Source organism: Erythrolamprus reginae, chromosome 2, assembly GCF_031021105.1.
Source record: "Erythrolamprus reginae isolate rEryReg1 chromosome 2, rEryReg1.hap1, whole genome shotgun sequence".
NCBI lineage: Eukaryota > Metazoa > Chordata > Lepidosauria > Squamata > Dipsadidae > Erythrolamprus > Erythrolamprus reginae.
Genome location: NC_091951.1, coordinates 21,329,764 through 21,349,268, shown reverse-complemented (window position 1 = coordinate 21,349,268; position 19,505 = coordinate 21,329,764). Strand labels below are relative to the sequence as shown.

Genomic DNA, 19,505 nt, shown 5'->3' with positions numbered 1-19,505 from the left:
TTCCCATTCATTAGAATCCTTAAACCATGTCTCAGTTATGGCAACCAGGTCCAAATTATCTCTAGATATTATGGCCATTAATTCACAGAGCTTGTTGCTCAAGCTTCGAGCATTTGTGCACATTACCCGAAGAACAGCCAGCTGCAAATCCACTGAACTATCAGAGATTAAGTTCACTCTTCACTAATGTATCTATTTATGTGGAACCGTATGAAAGGCTTTGCTGAAGTCCAGGTAGGCAATATCCACGGCGCCACCTTCATCCACCACCTTTGTGACACAGTCAAAGAAATCAATGAGATTAGTCTGACATGATTTGCCCTCAGTAAAGCCATGCTGGTTTGGGTCCAATAAGTTATTGTTTTTTAGGTATTAATTTTGTTTGAGTAAAGTCTCCATCATTTTAACTACAACTGGTGTCAAGATGACTGGTCTGTAGTTGTCAGCTTCTTCTCCACTACCCTTCTTGTGGATAGGCAGAACATTGGCCATTCTTCAATCATCAGGAACGTCTCCTGTTAAAAGGGATTGGTTAAACAAATCAGTCAGGGGGCTAGCAATCAGAGATCTGAGTTGTTTAAGAACTCTGGGGTGGATGCCATCTGGACCCATTGCCTTATTTATCTTTAATTGTCCAAGTTCTTCTAAGACATAGGCCTTTAAGATCATTGGAGCTGAATCCTCAAAGCTGGAAGCAATTGCTAGTCCTTTGCATTGTTAAGAATGCTTGATTGACCTAATTAAACAACTGAATTTGAATGGATATTTGAACATGGATCTCGGTAGTCTTCTATGAATCATAATAATTAAAGTGATTATTATTGGGGCATGTTTCATTTTTCACTATAACATATACTCTTATTCTTTTTTACCATCATCTCTAATTATTTTATAAACTATTAAAGTTCTATTTTTCTTTGAATCTTACAGACAAAGAAGATGGCAATAAGACCACTCGGGACAATTGAAATAAAAAGCGACATTGAAAAGGGAAGAAAATCAAGCGAAAAATGAAAATATTTTCCATTTCTTTTGGAAAACCATACAATTCTCCTCCTCTTCCAGAAGCTGTTAGACAAGAGAGAGAAAATCAAGAAAGATTATCACCAAAAAAGGGAAATATCTGGAAGTCAGTTGAGATGAAAAGGTCAATAATAAAGCCATGTAGAGCAGACAGGAATGCAGGCCTCTCCCGGTGAGGAAGAAAATGGCTTGAATGAAAGCATCACTAAACGAGGCATTGTCCATATTTTTGATGAACTCAGCTGTGGAAAACAAAATATTGCAAATCACAGCTCTTTATACATTGAGGAGCTAGACAGGAGAAGAGGCATGGACACTATCTCAGTGTAGCAAAAATTGGTCAGAACATTTCCCTTGTGTTTCTTGGAACCAACTATACAAGAGGGAAGCCACAAAGAACCCCCAATGTGTTACATCTTTAGTGAGCATGGCAACATGGTGGTACACCAGAAGACACACATGAGTAAGGAAACATATGACTGTGCAGATTGTGTGAACATTTCATTAGAAATTCTCAGGTCATGACACACTAAAGGATAAAGACATAGGAATAACACAATTTGAATATCCTTTCAAAGAGAGAATTCCAGTCAAACCCAAGACTCGCCTAAAAGAGAAAACATTTGAATGTGCAGACTGTGTAAAAAAATCCAGTAACAATTTCAGTCATGAAACAGCAGAGGACTCACACAGGAGTGAAACCCTTTGAATGCCATGACTGTGGGAAAGGTTTTAGTAGTAATTCAAGCCTGGTGCAACACCAGAGGACTCACACAGGAGAGAAACCCTTTGAATGCCATGACTGTGGGAAATGTTTTAGTCAAAATTCCAGCCTGGTGCAACACCAGAGGACTCACACAGGAGAGAAACCCTTTGAATGTCCTGACTGTGGGAAAAGGTTTAGTGATAGTTCCCACCTGGTGAGACATCGGAGGACTCACTCAGGAGAGAAACCCTTTGAATGTCCTGACTGTGGGAAAGGTTTTAGTGATAATTCCAGTCTGGTGAGACACCAGAGGACTCACTCAGGAGAGAAACCCTTTGAATGCCCTGACTGTGGGAAAAGTTTTAGTGTTAATTCCAGCCTGGTGCAACACCAGAGGACTCACACAGGAGAGAAACCCTTTGAATGTTCTGACTGTGGGAAAAGTTTTAGTCAGAGTTCCCACCTGGTGAAACACCAGAGGATTCACACAGGAGAGAAACCCTTTGAATGTCCTGACTGTGGGAAAAGTTTTAATCAAAATTCAAGCCTGGTGGACCACCAGAGGACTCACACAGGAGAGAAACCCTTTGAATGCCCTGACTGTGGGAAAGGTTTTAGTGAAAATTCCAGCCTGGTGCAACACCAGAGGACTCAGAAAGGAGAGAAACCCTTTGAATGTCCTGACTGTGGGAAAGGTTTTAGTGTTAATTCCAGCCTGGTGCAACACCAGAGGACTCACACAGGAGAGAAACCCTTTGAATGTTCTGACTGTGGGAAAAGTTTTAGTCAGAGTTCCAACCTGGTGAAACACCAGAGGATTCACACAGGAGAGAAACCCTTTGAATGTCCTGACTGTGGGAAAAGTTTTAGTGATAGTTTCCACCTGGAGAGACATCGGAGGACTCACTCAGGAGAGAAACCCTTTGAATGTCCTGACTGTGGGAAAGGTTTTAGTGATAATTCCAGTCTGGTGAGACACCAGGGGACTCACTCAGGAGACAAACCCTTTGAATGCCCTGACTGTGGGAGAAGTTTTAGTGTTAATTCCAGCCTGGTGCAACACCAGAGGACTCACACAGGAGAGAAACCCTTTGAATGTCCTGAATCTGGGAAAAGTTTTAGTCACAGGAGGAACCTGGTGGAACACCAGAGGACTCACACAGGAGAGAAACCCTTTGAATGTCCTGAGTGTGGGAAAGGTTTTAGTCAAAGTTCCCACCTGGTGACACACCAGAGGACTCACTCAGGAGAGAAACCCTTTGAATGTCCTGAATGTGAGAAAAGTTTTAGTGATAGTTCCAGCCTGGTGAGACACCAGAGGACTCACTCAGGAGAGAAACCCTTTGAATGTCCTGACTGTGGAAAAAGATTTAGTTACAGTTCCAGCCTGGTAAACCACCAGAGGACTCACTCAGGAGAGAAACCCTTTGAATGCCCTGACTGTGGGAATAGTTTTAGTCAGAGTTACCACCTGGTGAAACACCAGAGGACTCACTCAGGAGAGAAACCCTTTGAATGTCCTGACTGTGGAAAAAGATTTAGTTACAGTTCCAGCCTGGTAAACCACCAGAGGAGTCACTCAGGAGAGAAACCCTTTGAATGCCCTGACTGTGGGAATAGTTTTAGTCAGAGTTACCACCTGGTGAAACACCAGAGGACTCACACAGGAGAGAAACACTTTGAATGCCCTGACTGTGGGAAAGGTTTTATTGAAAATTCCAGCCTGATGCGACACCAGAGGACTCACACAGGAGAGAAACACTTTGAATGCCCTGACTGTGGGAAAGGTTTTATTGAAAATTCCAGCCTGGTGCGACACCAGAGGACTCACACAGGAGAGAAACCCTTTGAATGTTCTGACTGTGGGAAAAGTTTTAGTCAGAGTTGCCACCTGGTGAAACACCAGAGGACTCACACAGGAGAGAAACCCTTTGAATGTCCTGACTGTGGGAAAGGTTTTAGTGAAAATTCCAGCCTGGTACAACACCAGAGGACTCACACAGGAGAGAAACACTTTGAATGCCCTGACTGTGGGAAAGGTTTTATTGAAAATTCCAGCCTGGTGCGACACCAGAGGACTCACACAGGAGAGAAACCCTTTGAATGTTCTGACTGTGGGAAAAGTTTTAGTCAGAGTTCTCACCTGGTGAGACACCAGATGGTTCACACAGGAGAGAAACCCTTTGAATGTCCTTACTGTGGGAAATGTTTTAGTGATAATTCCAGCCTGGTGACACACCAGAAGATTCACTCAGGAAGAGGAGCGAGGTAGGAGGGAAGATGGTAAGAGGGAGATAGGGAGAAAAGGTGGAGGGAAGCGAATGAGAGAGAGGCAGGCTGGTAACATTAAATATAGAAGGAAAACTGATGGGAGATAAAACTAAGTGCAAATTTGGGGTATTTTTTATCATATATTGGAAAAATGTAGAAGTTTGTAACATGTTGATGTGGTATGTGTATAAATTTAAAGTTTTTGGGGAAAACATGAAAAATAATGAATTTCCTATCCGTGGGAAAGCTTTCAGTCAGAACAGCAACCTGGTGACACACCAGAGGAAACACACAGGAGAGAAACCACTTGAATGTCCTTTTTGTGGGAAAGGTTTTAGTTATAATTCCAGCCTTGTGAGACACCAGCATACTCACACCATGGAGAAATCTTTGAAATGTCCAATCTGAGGACATTACTTCAAGCATAAATCATCCCTTATTGCACACAAGAAAATTCACATGAGGCAACATTTCAAGAGTTTAGAAAAGACTTGAATTTCATTTGTAATCTCTCTTTGAAAGTGTTGGTGAGAAATTGATTGTTGGAATTTTGGCCTGATTTAGTTTACTCTCAAATTTCTCAGGATTAAATTTATAGGTGGAGAGAAAAGGAAAGTGGAAAATGGCCTCACTTGCATAACACTGACAGGTTTAATATGTCTTGTAAGATTTTTTAAATCTCTGCTGGTAATCTATCTGGTTCTTGGATTTTGTTATTTTTTGTGTGTTTTTACCACCTCCATCAACTCCATCATTGTTGTTATTATTTTTTTTAAAAAAAAATACTTTATTTATAAATATAGGAAAAAAAGGGAAAGGGTAGTGGGGGGGTAGGAAGGAATGAACAGAAAAAAGGAAAAAGAGGGCGATGGGGAAGGAGATGCAAAATCAAGGGGTTCAGGTAAGTGATAAGATTATACATTATAGGTTGTAAATCATAATACATGTAATTCTTAATATCAGTATTGTATTTCTTAAAGGTTGTAAATAAACAGTAAATAAACAATGTCCTTAGTATTATCAAAAAATTTCTTAGATTTTAATAATAAATGTTACATCTCGTATTAATATATATTAGGTAATAACAAATAAATGAGAATATTTTCTAAAATTAAAGAATAAAAGGAAAAATATACCAATTTTACAGGAAGAGAGATAGGTAAAAGGGGGGAAAGAAGGAAATAATGAAAGGAAGGAAAGGAAGAATATGGAAAAGAACAGAAAGGTCCAGGTTTTCAGAAACGACATTTTGTGGGAAGATAGAAGGAGTATATGTATAGTATAGTAAATGTATTTTGTATACAGTATAAGAAAAAGAGAAAGTATAGTAATTATAATCATTGTTAGTGAGTATTAGTAGTGGTGTGTTGTGTGATATGTATTGTATTAGTTGAAAAACGAATAAAAAGAGATATGGTATAGAAGGTTTTTTTGCAAATTTTATTGCAAATTGTTTGGTTTTTGGAGTTAAGTCTTTAAGTTAATTTACGTTTGGTTGGAACATTCAAGAGTAAGACAGAGTTAATGGTTTCATAAATTAATAGTATAATATAAGAGTTTGATATATTTTTTTCTGAAACCCATTTGTACCAATTTCCCCATATTTCATAGTATTCGGAGTCTTTTTTGTTTTGTGTTTCCATTGCTGTTTTTGACATTTCGGCACATTCTATAATTTTTGTGATAACTACCAGTAATGAAGTTGTTTGGTCATGTTTCCAAAAAAGGGCGAATGATATCCTTGCTGCTGTTAGGATTTGCAAAATGAGATATTTTTGTGCTTTTGTGAGGTTTTGCCTAAATATACCAAGGAGGTAAAGTTCGGGTTTAAGTGGTAGATTGATTGACATGACTTGGTCTATTAGATTTTTAATAGTTGTCCAATATTTTTTCGTGTGTGGGCATGTCCACCATGTATGGTAATATGTTCCCGGTTTTGTTTTACATTTCCAGCAATTGGGTGAAAAATTGGGGAACATTTTAGATATTCTTGCTGGGGGCAAATGCCATCGATAGAACATTTTTATTTGGTTTACTTTATGAGACATTGCCGTAGTCATCTTATAATTTAGTGTCCAGGTTTTCTCCCATTCAATTAAATTGATCGTATAACCAAAGTTTTGAGCCCAGGCTATCATACACCCCTTCACTTGTTCTTCATATTTTTCTTGTGTTAATAAGTAATTATATAATTTTGAAATCCTTTTTGTTGGGGGACCAAAAAGAATTGTATCTATCGCGTTATCGTTTTGGAATCCGAATTGTTTTTTATGTTGTTCGTATTCTGATTTGATTTGTAAGTATGATAGCCAATCTATATTTATCCCTTGATCGTGTAATTGTTGTTTTGGTATAAGAACATCAGATTTGTCAAGTAATTGGTGGTATCTCAAAATTTTGGTATGGGAGAAAAGGTTAGGAAAGATTAATAATTCATTCGGGGATAACCATTTTGGAATTGAGATGTAATAATTCTTCTTAATCGTATACCATATTGTTATTAAAGTTTTGCGGAGATAGTGATTTTTAAAATATTTAGGTATTTTATGGTAATCCATTGTTAGAAATGCGTGCCACCCAGCAAGAAGCTCGTAGCCCTCTAGAGTTAAAAGTCTTGTGTTCTTGAGATTAATCCAATCTTTTATCATTGATAGGATTGTAGCTTGGTAATATGTGTAGAAGTAGGGAAGTCCAAGTCCTCCTCTGGATCTGTGGTCTTGGAGATTTTTCAGTTTTATTCTGGCCTTTTTCTTTGTCCAGATAAATTTCTTTATTTGTTTGTGCAAAGAATTGAAAAATGATTTATTTAGATTTATTGGGGCTACTTGGAATAGATAAAGAAACCTTGGGAGGATATTTGATTTTACGGCAAATATTTTCCCCATAAGGGATAGATTTAGTTTCGACCATCTAGTAAGATCTTTTTGTATCTCTTTAAGCAATTGCTCATAATTGTCTTTTTTTATAATTTATCTATTTCACCAAATAAGATAAGTGCTGTTTGTATTGGATCTTGAAGAATAAATACAATATCGTCCGCAAAAGCTTGGAGTTTGTATTGTTCTTTTTTAACCGTAATCCCCTGGATTTGTGTATTGTTTCTTATAGTTTTCAAAAATGTTTCTATTGCTAGAGTGAAAATGAGTGGGGCTAATGGACATCCTTGCCGCACACCTTTTGTTATAGAAATTCTGTCTGTAATATCATTATTAAAAAGAATTCTAGCAGATTGGGTACTGTAGATGGTTTTGATTAAATTGAAAAATTTGGAGCCGAAATTCATATACAGTATTCAATTTGATTTATAAGATATTGCCACTGAAGACTATCGAATGCTTTTTTAAAGTCCATAAATATCAATGCAATTGTTTTATCATAATGTTTATTGTAATATTCGATAGTGTTCAGTATCATTCTTGTATTTGTTTCTATTTTTCTTGATGGAAGGAATCCGTTTTGGTCTGAGTGAATAATTTTATTTAGTATCTTCTTTAGTCTGTCCGCAATTATTGCTGTGAAAATTTTGTAATCTGTATTGAGTAGTGCTATTGGCCTATAGTTTTCTAAGAGGTGTCTATCTTGGGTGTCTTTAGGGATGAGAGTTATGTAGGCTTCGGACCAAGGGGTAGGGAGTTTTGCATTTATAAGTGCGTTGTTATAAATATCTAATAGTATAGGTGCCATTATTTCAAGGTGTTGTTTATAGAATTCGGATGGGATTCCATCAGGGCCTGGAGTTTTGTTATTTTTTTGTTTGTTTATTGCAGCTTCAACTTCTGTGATGGTGATTGACTTATTTAAGGATGTTCTTTGGTCATCTGTTATCAGTGTTTTTTGTTCATTTGTCTGTAAATAATTTGATAGTAAATCAGCATCCAGATTTGAAGCTTTATAAAGTTGTTGGTAAAAGTCCTGAATAATATGTTTTTTGTCAGAGTTGGATGTTTTTAAGTGTCCGGAGGAATCTACTAAAGCGTCTATATTTCTGTCTAGTTTTTAGTGAGCTAGTTTGAGGGATAACCAACGACCTGGTTTGTTAGCGAATTCGAAGTATGTTTGTTTTGCCATTTTAATTTTTTGTGCTGTGTGTTGTTGTGTTATTAAGTTTATTTCATGTTTGATTGTTTTTATTTCCAGTAAGATTGTGTTGTATTTGGGGTCATTGTGTAATATTTTTTCGGCAAATTGAAGAGATGTATTTAGTTTGTGTAATTGAACATGTTTTTCTTTATTTTTATTTGCGGAGTAAGAGATGTAAATGCCACGTATATAGGCTTTGGTAGCGTCCCATGCTGTTTCATTTGGTATCTCACCGTTGAAATTAATTTTAATAAATGGGGGAAGGTCATTTTGTATTTTGTCTAGAGATAATTTGGACCTGGTTGCCATAACTGAGACATGGTTTAAGGATTCTAATGAATGGGAAATATCCATACCAGGATATACACTGTATAGGAAGGATAGAATAGAGAGAAGGGGAGGTGGAGTAGCCATTTATGTTAAAGAAACTCTAAAAACAACACTAATTCAAAATACATGTCAAGATCTAGAGACCCTCTGGATTTGCATGCAAAATAAAGACGGTTCTGTCATTAGAATTGGGGTGATCTATAGGCCTCCAGGGCAATCTGAGGAATATGACAACAAGATGGTGGATGAAATTACCCAAATGGCAGTAAAGGGAGATATTGTGGTTATGGGTGATTTCAACATGCCTGATGTTGACTGGAATATCCCCAGTGCCCTTACATGCAAAAGTAAGAATATAGTAGAGGCCTTTACAGGAGCAGCTCTGGCACAGCTGGTTAAGACACCAACTAGAGGGGAGAATATTCTAGATTTAGTTTTTACGAATGGGAATTGGGTTTCAGATGTCAAGGTGGGAGAAAATTTAGGTTGCAGTGACCATCTATGTTTGTGGTTTGATGTAAAAACTCATTGTGAGCAATCCTATAATGCAACCAAAGTATTGGATTTCAGAAAAACAAATTTTAATGCAATGGGGGAATATTTAGATAATGAATTAAAGGGGAGGGATAAAATGGCAGGAGCGAGCACCCAGTGGACTGTATTTAAAAAGGCCATCTTAAAAGCCACTGGACTGTATGTAAGACAAATAACTAAAGGTAAAAGGAAGAAGAAACCGCTATGGTTTAGCAATGATGTAAGGACTATAGTCAATGAAAAAAAGGCTGCCTATAGGAGGTATAAAGAGTCTGGAAGTATAGCTGATAGGGAGGTGTATAAAATGAGACAGAAGGAGGCGAAACAGATAATATATGCTGCTAAAGCCTCAAAAGAGGAAGAAATTGCCAAATCTCTAAAGAAGGGGGATAAAACCTTCAGATATATTAGTGATAAGAAGAAGAAAAACTGCGGCATCACGAAGCTTACTACCGGGAAAAATACATGCATTAATGGGAATAAGGAGATCGCTGACCATTTCAATAGCTACTTCTGTTCAGTTTTCTCAAAAGACACCTTACAAAATAATACTATAGAGGGATATAGCATTGCTTCCAACTGTATGGATTCAGCTCCAGTGATCTTAGAAGCCGATGTCTTAGAAGAACTTGAACGATTAAAGATAAATAAGGCAATGGGTCCAGATGGCATCCACCCCAGAGTTCTTAAAGAACTCAGATCAGTCATTGCTACCCCCCTGACTGATTTGTTTAACCAATCCTTGTTAACAGGAGATGTTCCTGAGGATTGGAGAATGGCAAGTGTTGTGCCTATCCACAAGAAGGGCAGTAGAGAAGAAGCTGGTAACTACAGGCCAGTTAGCTTGACATCAGTTGTCGTTAAAATGATGGAGACTCTACTGAAAAAGAGGATAAATCAGCACCTAAAAAACAATAACTTATTGGACCCAAATCAGCATGGCTTTACTGAAGGCAAATCATGTCAGACTAATCTCATTGATTTCTTTGACTATGTCACAAAGGTGTTGGATGAAGGTGGTGCCGTGGATATTGCCTACCTGGACTTCAGCAAAGCCTTTGATACGGTTCCACATAAAGAGCTGATAGATAAATTAGTGAAGATTGGACTTAATCCCTGGATAGTTCAATGGATTTGCAGCTGGCTGAAGCATAGACACCAGAGGGTTGTTGTGAATGGCGAGTATTCTGAGCAGAGTCAGGTTACAAGCGGTGTGCCACAAGGGTCTGTTCTGGGTCCTATTCTTTTTAATATGTTTGTGAGTGACATAGGGGAAGGTCTGGTAGGGAAGGTTTGCCTATTTGCCGATGACTCTAAAGTGTGCAATAGGGTTGATATTCCTGGAGGCGTCGGCAATATGGGAAATGATTTAGGTTTACTAGATAAATGGTCAAAGCAATGGAAACTGCAGTTTAATGTTTCCAAATGTAAAATAATGCACTTGGGGAAAAGGAATCCTCAATCTGACTATTGTATTGGCAGTTCTGTGTTAGCAAATACTTCAAAAGAAAAGGATTTAGGCGTAGTGATTTCTGACAGTCTCAAAATGGGTGAACAGTGCAGTCAGGCAGTAGGGAAAGCAAGTAGGATGCTTGGCTGCATAGCTAGAGGTATAACAAGCAGGAAGAGGGAGATTATGATCCCGCTATATAGAATGCTGGTGAGACCACATTTGGAATACTGTGTTCAGTTCTGGAGACCTCACCTACAAAAAGATATTGACAAAATTGAACGGGTCCAAAGACGGGCTACAAGAATGGTGGAAGGTCTTAAGTATAAAACGTATCAGGAAAGACTTAATGAACTCAATCTGTATAGTCTGGAGGACAGAAGGAAAAGGGGGGACATGATCGAAACATTTAAATATATTAAAGGGTTAAATAAGGTCCAGGAGGGAAGTGTTTTTAATAGGAAAGCGAACACAAGAACAAGGGGACACAATCTGAGGTTAGTTGGGGGAAAGATCAAAAGCAACATGAGAAAATATTATTTTACTGAAAGAGTAGTAGATCCTTGGAACAAACTTCCAGCAGACGTGGTAGATAAATCCACAGTAACTGAATTTAAACATGCCTGGGATAAACATATATCCATCCTAAGATAAAATACAGAAAATAGTATAAGGGCAGACTAGATGGACCATGGGGTCTTTTTCTGCCGTCAGACTTCTATGTTTCTATGTTTCTAATTCTTTTTGATTGATAATCGTTTGGAACATAGACCATCTATGGAAGGTGTTGTAGTTAGTGTCTTTAATTATTAACAGTAAAGGATTATTGTCTTCCCAAGTTGCATTTAGTATTTGTATGTCGATGATTTGGTTTATAATTTCTAAATTGGACCAAGCCATGTCAATACGTGAACATGTTTTATGGGGGGGAGAAAAGAAACTACTGAGTAGTTTCCGGGTGGTAGTATCTCCAAATATCTTTTAAGGCAAATTCATAAATTGTTTGATTGAAAGTTGAGGGTAAGATATTACAAGTATGATGTTTAGAGTTGCCTTTGTAGTCTTTATTTATGTCTGCTATTGCATTAGAATCACCAATTATTACAAAGTTGCTCAAATTTAGTTCTAGTATTTTTTTATGTAAATTTTTGAAGTAGGTAGATTGTTTAATAGATGGTGCGTATATTGTTATTATAGTTATTGTTTTCTTGTTTTCTAGTTTTACTTGAACAATTAATAGTTGACCGTTGTCATCAGCATACATTAATTTGGGTGAATAATTTTTTTTTACGTATAAGACTATGCCTCTTTTTTTTCATCAGTAGAAGCACAAAAAAATTCAAAGTTAGGAATAGCTAATAGGATAGTCTCATCTTTTTTGATATGGGTTTCTTGTAGTGAAATTATATCATAATTATATTCAGACAATTTGTGGAATATTTTCTGTCTCTTTTTATGCGAATTTAAACCATTTATGTTGGTTGAAAATAGTGTGATTTTATTTTGTTTATTGTTGAGTTTTGTTTTCCCTGGGTTTCTCTCTTCTTGCTTCTGTTCTTGCCCGGGTAATTGGTCCTTGTCTAGTTGGTTCACCATCTTGGTTTTGGGGTCCTTTGTCTTTGTCTGGAAGGTTGTCGTCAGAGCTCATTTCTTCAGTCGGAATCGTCTCTCTAATATCAGTTTCTTTCAAGGTGGCCTGATCAGTCTTCAGAATGGGAGCGTAAAATTCTTTGGCATCTTCGGGAGAGGAAATTTTGTATTTTTTGTCCAGAAGAGAGATCATCATTCCTTCCGGTATAAGCCATCTAAATTGTATACCCTCTTTATTTAGTTTGGTTGCTAATGTTTGATATGACTTACGTTTCTCTCTCACCCGTCTCGGGATTTGCCGCAAGACCACGATGTTTCTGCCTTGATGCATCGCTGGATTCTCTTTAGAGATGTTATAGACTTCATCCCTCGTTTTCCTTTTAAGGAAACGAACATGTACCTCTCTGGGGAGCCTATTTCTTCTGGCATACGAAGTGGAAATTCGGTACACCTCATCAATTTGAGTAAGCATTTCTTCGGTAGTTTTGCCAGTGATGCTTGCTATTATTTCTGCCATTGCAGTGGGGAGATCATGTTGGTCCGATTCCGTTATGTTCTGAAAGCATAAAAAGAAAGCTGATTTTTCCAGTTCAAGATTTATGAGAGATTCTTCCAAAGATTTATTGATGTGTTCCGCCCTGGCTTCAGAGAATTGGAGTCTGGTATCCATTCTGTCGGTGATCTCTTCGACGTTTGTTATTCTTTGGGTATTTTGTGTGATAGTTTCGTGGACACCTTCCATTCGGTCATCTAGTTTCCCCATACGTTCATCAAGGTGACCCGCGTGGTCTTGAATTTTCTTGATGTCTTCTTTCATTGCTCCCATTGTTCCTCTTAAGGATTCGAAATTTGTATTTAATGAATCTTGCATTTTAATCATTATTTCGAATACGGAGTTTAGTGTTATGGTTGTGGTCACTTGTGAAGACTGTGAAAGGGATGTTTTGTCTGATGAGATGGATTCTGTAGGACGATGTTGAGTTGGAGTTGCTGATTGATTGGAGTTTTTCTTCCATGATTTCATTAAGGTTGGTTGATTTGGAGTAGACATCTTTATATTGATTGTAGATAAAGGTCAATGTAATAAAGTAATTATGTCGACTATTTAAGTTGTACAAAGTTAGTCAGCAATGAAAGAGAAAAATATATGTATGATGTAGTAGGGAGATAGTTTAGTATAATTAAGATCAGGTGGAAAGTTCCGTTATATTGATTAAGTATATAATAAGTGAGGTCAGTCAAATATTAGTATGAAAATATCAAAGTTTTATAACGTTCAGATCTTTATATTAAAAATTCAAACAATCAATAAGTTGATAATTGGTTGGGAATAATAAAAATAGTCAAAATAGTATTATCTACTACAGTAATTCGGTATAAGGAAGACAAGACAATCAGTCAATTAATTAATTCCTTAGGACAATAAATTACTATATATTATGATCTATAAAGTAAATTAATTAAATCTTGTTTGAGTTTAATTAAAAGTGATTAATGATAATGTCTAAGTTCATATGGAATAAATCTGTCGATGTCACACTATAAATTATTCAGCTAAATCAGTAAATTGGTTGTAAATGTCAAAGTATCCTGAATATTACACAGTTAAATATATAATTTTTATAGTCTTCAATCAATAGTATTTCTATATTAATATTAAGAGTATATTAAGAGTAAGTGGGGAACAAAAATACAAATCAGCAATTTAGTTCAGTAAATTCATTAAATTCATAAATCAGTAGGAGTTAAGACAAAGTTTCAATGGATCCTTAATTCAATGCATCAATATGTCATATAAGGTATCATACAATCACGTTTCCAGCAGGTCAGATGAGGTGGAGTAGGTGAAAATTAATTCAGTAATGTTGGTTTCCAATAGTTTCAGTTCCAATGGTATAAAGTCAAGGAAGAGTTGGTAAATGAAAAAGGGAAGCATATTGTTCAAAGAGGTATGGTTTAATCCTTGTAGGTAGTTGAATTGAAATTAATGAAATCTGTAAAATATTAGTCCTAAGAAAAAATAGAAAGTAGAAATTCAAAGTTATAATTGTAAATGTTCCAAGGTTCCAACGTAGAAGGGGAGAAAGTGAAGCAAAAAAGGAAATACCAAGGATCTTCAAAAGTTCTAGTATCCAGATGTCGAGAAAAAAGAAAAAAAAATAGTCCACAAATATAAAATTGAGAAAAAAGAAAGAAAAAGAACAAAAACAAAAACAAGGGTAAATATTATTTATTTAATAAGGAATATAAAACGATGGTAAATCAGTGGGGAAAAAAATTGGAAGAAAAGATAGGGGAGATCAAGGTAAATGGGGGTAAGGGTATTCTGGTTGTTCTTTTAGTTCTAAACTGCTTTATTACTTTCCAAGTGGTCAAATTGTTATTCCTGAGACAAATCAAGTTTTTTTTCGTTTCTGGGATTGAAACCTTCTCTTACCTTCAAGCACTTTCTTTTAACTTTCTCCTTTGCGAATTTCAAATCAAGTCAATATCCGCAGTACAAAGGCGAGATTGGAGTCGCAATCGGGATTAAGCAGAAATATCGTACTTTAAGCCTTCAGTTGATTTCTGCAATGTCATCGTCGCCATATTGCCAGGGGTAAAGGTGGAATTGAAGTCGCCGCCTCCTAGATTTTTCTAAAGCTCAAAAAGAGCTGGAGTGACAATCTTCACAAAGGGAATTCCGCACAAAGCCACAAATTCCAAAAACCGTCCTAAGTCTTTCAACAGCAATCAGTAGCAATCCCAAATGTGTTTGTCGTTTTTCCGTGGCTTCCAAAAAAGAACAGAGGCATTGCGTTTCCGGATCGGCAAAAGGCCGATCTCTTTGGATGACGATCGGGGGGATTTCCCTGCTCCCCAGGGGGTCCGCCGACCACCCCCAGCTTCCCCGCAAAGACTTTAGGCTCTACGGGTCCACGGCCGTCCGGTGGGGCTATCGTCGATCTCGAAAGGCCGAATGTAACCTGGAGGACCGGGAAACACACAGCGCCAACGCTACGTCACAACCGGAAGTCCCGTTATTTTTTCATTAAACATATTTTTAATATTCTCAGGCACTTTTGTTAATTTAGCTGTTCCCAAATTATCTTTTACTCTGAAATTTTTCTTTATCATATAATTTTTCATTAAATTCTTCAATTATCTTGTTTTGAAAATGTATACATCATTTCTCATCTTCTAATTTACTTATCAAATTCTTCTTTTTCAAGTTATAGGCTAACCATCTTCCTGGTTTTTTAGCATTTTTAAAGAAGTTAAACTTTTACCTGCATCTACATGGAGGGATGTATGCACTGGAATACCCCAAGGCTCTGTTTTAGGCCCAGTACTCTTCAACATCTTCATCAATGACTTGGACGAGGGGAAAAATTTGCAGATGACACCAAACTGACAGGAATAGCCTAATCTCCAGAAGATAGCATTTAGATTTAAGATAGATTTTAGCATTTTGCAGATATAACATTTCTTCCTTCAGGTATGCTAGTTGCTCTTGGATGCAGACCATAGGAATGAAGATGTCTCCCTTACAGTGTTTGGTCTAATGGTGGTATCATGTAATAAATACTTAGGAGCTGTGGGAAATCAGTCTTGAAGTTTTGGGATATAGAGAGTTTTGATTTCCACTGAGAGTCACCCTGAACAAAGACGATTGTGTCATTCTTTAAACCTTCATGAACATTTACAATTGAGAGAGTCCAGAAATATTTTGCAAGAAGAACACTCTACTCCTCTTCTCAGAACTGATTAGGACAAATAATAAAATACAAGGAATAACCATTGGGAAAGAATCATATAAAATACAAGCATATGCGGATGATATGACTTTCATAATTGAAAATCCATTGACGACATTACCAATTCTGATAGCTACAATAGAAGAGTATGGTAAGGTAGCTGGTTTAAAAATTAATAAAAACAAGACACAACTTATAGTTTAAAATATGACAAAAATGCAGGAAAGAAGATTAGAAATTATATCAGATATGAAGATTGTTAAAAAAATAAAGTATTTAGGAATATGGATCACAGCCAAAACGATATCATTAAAAAATGATAATTATATTAAAATAATTGAAGAAATTAAAAAAGATTTAGAAATATGGAATAACTTGAAAATACCTTTCTTGGGAAGAATAGCAACTATTAAGATGAATGTTTTACCAAAGGTATTGTTTTTGTTTCAAGTAATACCTATAAATCCAGGGGGGAAATTTTTTTAAAGACTTAACAACAATTGTTAAAAAATTCCTGTGGCAGGGTAAGAAGGCGAGAATAAAGTTAAGTATCTTAGAGGATATTAAGGGAAGGGCAGGATTCGCTCTACCTAATTGGAAATTTTATTATAAAGCTGCAGCATTAACTTGGATTAAGGAATGGATAACTTTAGAAAATAGAAGAATATTAACTCTAGAAGGGCACGATTTAATGCTTGGATGGCATGCTTTCCTCTGGTAAGACAAAGAAAAAACACACTCATATTTTAAAAGACACACATTAAGAAAGTACTTATTAGAAGTATGGAAAGATATTAAGAAAGATCACTTCTTAAATGTACCAGACTGGATATCCCCACTAGAGGCGATATCCCACCCTAATTTCATATCGGATAGGAAAATACCAAAGTATAAACAATTACTTAATGAACAAATGAATTTAAAAACAAGAGAGAAACTTCAAGAAGAAGGATTTACATTAGATTGGTGACAATATATACAGATATAGTCGAAGTTCAAAAAAGACAGTAAAATATTCATATTTAATAAGAGTAAAAACTTCTTGAGTAGTTTATTGACTACAAACTCAAAGAAATTAATTGGGAAAGCATATAAATATATGATAGAACATAAAAATATTGACTTAACTCTCAAAGACAATATGATTACATGGTGTAAAAATTTTGGCAAAGAGTTTGATTTAGAGACTTGGGAGAAAGTTTGGATAACAAACTGGAAGATGACCAACTCTGTTTCTTTAAAATAAAACCAAATTAAGATGTTTTATCGATGGCATCTCCCACCGAATAGAATTGCTAAGATGTACCCAAATACCTCCCCAAATGGTTGGAAATGTAAAAATGAAATAGGTTCTTATTATCATCAATGGTGGACACGCAACAAAGTCCGGATATATTGGAGAATGATAGAAAAAATGATAAAAGAGATTACATCATATGAAATAGAAAAATCCCCATAATTTTATCTTCTAGGATATTTCTTTTCTGGTTGTACATATTTTAACAGCCGCTAGGATAGTTTATGCACAAAATTGGAAAGGGGAAGATATCCCCAAAAAAGAGGATGTAATTAGAAAAATATTGGATTGTGCAGAGATGGATATGATGACGAGAAGGCTGAATGATCAAGAAGAATCTGACTTTTACATTGTTTGGGATAAACTTTATATATGGATAGATAAGAATAAGTCGAAAATAAGGTAAAGAAAATGGTATGAACATAATTAAATGTTATTGACTTTTTTGCTGTTAGTGTTGTTGGTTTCTTCTATTTTTTTACCAATTTAATTTTATGTTTATTAGAATATATAAACAAAGTTCTTCTTTTCAATTAGAATATTAGTTTGACTTAAAGACTTAAGACATTATCCTTTTTTCTGTATTAAAAATTGACTTAAAGAAAAGAGGGGTAACTGTAACCCCTAATATATGTTTAAATGTTTGTAAGTTTGTATGTCTTTTTTATTCAAAATCAATAAAGTTTATTAAAAAAAAAAAAGAAACTCAATGTAAATGGCTCCAAACCTGACTGCAGAAAATACAACTTCAGTAGCAGAATGATCAATGCCTGGAACACATTACCTGACGCTGCGGTTTGTTCCCTAAACCCCCAAAACTTTAACTTCAGACTACAATCAACCTCACCCATTTCCTAGGTGGTCTGTGAGGGGGGTGAATAAGTGCACCACTGTGCCAACCGTTCCTATCCTATTATCCAAATTTACCTATACCTATTTTGCTGTTGTTTATGTTTATACCAATTACCATGTACACGTTTTGATAAATAAAAATATTTCCTTGGAAAAATAAATTTAGGGGGAAATATTTTCCCATCCCCCCCCCCCTTGTATGTTGGTCTTTTAGATATGTACATTTTGCGTTTTGTACGTTGGTTTGTTATAAATGAAAAGTCATTAAACAAAATCAAATAAATTTAGGGCTCAGCACATATCTAATCTTGATAAGGCAAGTAGCATCACATTTGACTATTTCACTAGGCTCACTTGCAAAGTGAAAAAGATTTGACAGCATTTATACAGTGAAAACGTCTTGCAAACGCCTTAGAGACGGGACAAGTGTTTTTCTTCCACTATCAGGAGATGGCAGTCACATCCGCAATATCTTTGCCGGAAACATGCCTGGTAGACGAGTTAAAACCATCGAGTACGGAATTGCTAGGAAAAATCAAAGAAATACAGAACTTCCTCTTCCGGGAGACTTGGGATGGAGGTGGGGTGCAGAGCGGCTTTTGTGCTCTTCCAAGGACCGAAGCAGCAGCTGGAAGGTGAGTTGAGGGAAGGGGGGGGGGAGAGTCCGGGAGCAAGTCGGGCTGTTTGGTTCCCTCCACGGCCTGGAAGCAGAGAAGCAACCGGTGTGAACCGCGTCAGCTGCTGGTGCTGCAGGTTCTTTCCCTGCCTAAATTTAATCCCACTGGTGCTGCACGTTGTGAAACTGGTGGCTGCAATTTTCTGCTGGTGGGAAGATTGAAAAAGTCTCAAGTTAAGGTTGATTCTCTGGGAATGGCTTCCCTCCAGAGGTTGTGGGTGCTCCATCACTGGGGGTTGTGAGAGAGTTGGGAGGGACCTTGGGGGTCTTCTATTCTGACGCCCTGCACAAGCAGGAGACTCAATACCATTTCAGGCAATCGGTTAATTGTTCTCAGTGTCGGGAAAATTCTTAGTTGTAGGCTGGTTCTCTCCTGGGTTAGTTTCCATCTGCTGCTTCTTCTCTTGCTTTCTGGTGCATTGCAAAATAAATTGACCTCCTTCTTGACCCCTGAAGTGTTGGAAGATGGCTCTCATGTCATACTTAGTCCTTCCTTTCACTGGACTAGACAAACCCAATTCCTGCAACTCTTCTTTATATCTTTTAGCCTCCAGCCCCCTGATCATCCCTACTTCTCTGTTCTTTTTATAGAGACTCTACTACACTTTTTTTAATATTGTGGCAATCAAACAAGTTGCAGTAATCCTAAATGTGATCTTTCTAAAGCATCATAAATTGATACTAATACTTTGTTCTTTTTAGGGGATTGTTCACTATGATAGAACTTCAAGTAACTTCACAGTTACTGCTATTGAGCCACGTTGTATCTATTCTCTACTTCCTATGTGGTTTATCTTGGCTAAGTGTACAACCTACTTTTTTCTCTCTTTAATTTCATTTTGTTGGATAGAGCCCAGTGTTCAAATCTATAGAAAGTCAAGTCCAAAGTCCACAAGGAAAATCTAAATTTGACAAAATGGAGGTGTGTGTTTATGAAGAATTCGCTGGGATGTTAAAAT

At 36.7% G+C, this 19,505-nt stretch overlaps 2 pseudogenes; both read left to right on the top strand.

Moving 5' to 3' along the window:
- Positions 1-5,404, top strand: part of LOC139159896 (zinc finger protein 208-like) — a 46,232-nt pseudogene extending 40,828 nt beyond the window's left edge.
- The window catches only part of LOC139159883 (zinc finger protein 135-like), a 45,910-nt pseudogene that overhangs the window by 9,764 nt on the left and 16,641 nt on the right, over positions 1-19,505 (top strand).